This window comes from Theobroma cacao, chromosome 9 (genome assembly GCF_000208745.1).
Source record: "Theobroma cacao cultivar B97-61/B2 chromosome 9, Criollo_cocoa_genome_V2, whole genome shotgun sequence".
Classification (NCBI taxonomy): domain Eukaryota; kingdom Viridiplantae; phylum Streptophyta; class Magnoliopsida; order Malvales; family Malvaceae; genus Theobroma; species Theobroma cacao.
In genome coordinates, this window is record NC_030858.1 from 16,104,234 (window position 1) to 16,106,713 (window position 2,480).

Consider the following 2,480-nt stretch of genomic DNA (forward strand, 5'->3'; position numbering starts at 1 on the left):
TCACCTTTGCGTCGACAGAAATTCAAGGATCTGAAGGTTTCAGCTAAGATGGATGGGGCCGGGTTGATGCTCCTTGTCACCTGATCAAAGAAGTCTATGACTGACACCTCCACATGACCTAGAACCTTCGGGAAGACCACTAAGCCGTAAATTGCCATCGCAAAAGCCAAGAGACCTTGTTCATCCTCCATGTGTTTTTTAATATATCCGTTCAAGAAACTCCACGGAAGGCATTCTGTGTCTCCTTTCTTCTTCAAATGCTGATCCACTTCTACCGTAGTCATTCCTAACAACTTGGCCAACTTCTGCCGGTGTCCCATCTTCTGGGCCCTCCAATAGATCTTATCAGGCTGCATGTGATCTATCCAGAGCAAAGATGAGTACTCTTCTATGGTAGGGGTCATGTCCACCTTGTTAAAGACAAAGCAACGGTATGAGGGATCCCAAAACTGGACAATGGCTCGAAGCATCTGGTCATCAACAGGTACATATAGGAGCCATGCAATGTGTCCATACTTGTTTTAAAAATTATCTCGGTGAGCACGTCTCCACTGTTCCCAAATTCCTACCATCTTTGTGAAGTCATTCTGCTGAAGGTCCAAGTGAACTCTCTCGGGTAAAGTTGGGACATGTCCTTGGGTCAAACAGTCTCCTTTTTCTTGTTGGATCTGCCCCATCTGTAACTCTATCTCATAGTCATTTTTGTATATGTTGAGCGAACCTACCGATGACGATGCCATGGATATAATCGGGATCTCTTAGGTTGAATGTTGTGTAGCCAATATTTCTCCTATATGCAATTATGATGCATGCAAATGAACATGTAACATGCGCATGACAAGCAAAATAAACTTAAGTTAGTATGGTAAAAAGAAAGAATGGAATGTTGAAAAGAATAATAAGCAATATCATGGGTATTATTGTCTACTCCACGATACTTTATTATCTCGTGGCATAATTTAAAATAGAGGGAGTGGAAGAAATTCCTTCATGTGTACCTATTTATAGGGTATATTCTCATGGGTATGGCCCTACCTAGGATTAAGCTACTCTCGGCATTTTATACGTTGGGTTGGGATTATAGACAAAGCTAAGGTTCCCAAATCGTTCCTCACTGTCGTCCACGCAAACTAGTAAGGCACCCCGGTACTCACCAATTATAGGCTTCAAACGAACTAGGTTCGATTTGAGTGGGAGTCTTCACTAGCCCGTGTAGAGGTTATCACCTCACGAGAGCGTAGCTACTAAACTCCCTTCTAAAGAGGACATAACCTGGGTGGAGGGTTTATGCATGAATGCAAAATGTGCTGTGTGTGTGAAGGACAACATCGAGTTAGGAGTAACATTCTTACATCCCTCTATCCTAAATCCCCACAATTATTAAAAGTAATAAAGTAACAAATGCGAAATAAATAAATAAATAAATGCACTAAACAAAATATGCAGAACAAATCATCGACACTGAGGAAACATCGAATTATTCAAAGCCTTGGATAACCTATTATTATTTAATGGTTCGACTCTCGGAAGTCCCCAGTGGAGTCGTCAGCTGTCGTAACGTGCGAGTCCGGGAACCCGACTGCCAGACTCGTAAGTGAAAACTCACTAAAAATTAAACTAGGAGTCGCCACCAATCTTTTTTACTAGGTGCGATTGGCCACCTATTGACTCGATTCTAATTGATGAAGCCTTAAATTAATTTTAAGCCCACCGAAAAGAACCTTAAACTGGTCTACGATTTTCTAGATCTAGGCTCGGGAGTACGGTTACGCTCGGGGAAGGATTAGTACCCCCGAAACGCCCGTTCCATGAACGATACCATTTTTAGATTATCCTATTAGGCTTTAATTTTTAATTTCATTATACTTCCTTAGTTATTATTCACTTATTTTTATCTCCTATTCCACCTAAAATGGAATGCAAATGTGAGGCAAGATGAAATGCATGGCGTGAGATAAAAATGCCAGACGAATAACTTTTTATCGATGATATTTTTTCTGATCCGCCCATCATGCTGGTGGGATTCAGGGTATTCTCTCACCTAGGGAATTATCCGAGAAATTCGCCTTGGCAAATTCGACAAATAATTTCCATCATCGGAGTCATCGTACGTTTTCTTTTAAAATAATATTTTCGTGCATAATGAACCTAATTCGGGCAAAAGCCTTTTATTAAAGATGTTTCTCGAGCCCTCCCATCATGCTGGTGGGACCCGAAGACTTCTTTTCACCTAGAAAACTATCCGAGAAATACCCGCTTTCGCAAGATCCTCGAAAGATCCCATCATCGGGGCTTAAACTCGAAAACAGAATTATTTATATGTGATGATATGCATGGTGCAATATATATATATGCTATGTTAATGCAATTGTCTATTTTTTATTTATTATTATTTAGTTATTATTTTCATTTTATCACATTTTTTATTATTATATTTTCTATTTTATTCCTTATTATTTTATTATTTTTTTATATCTTAT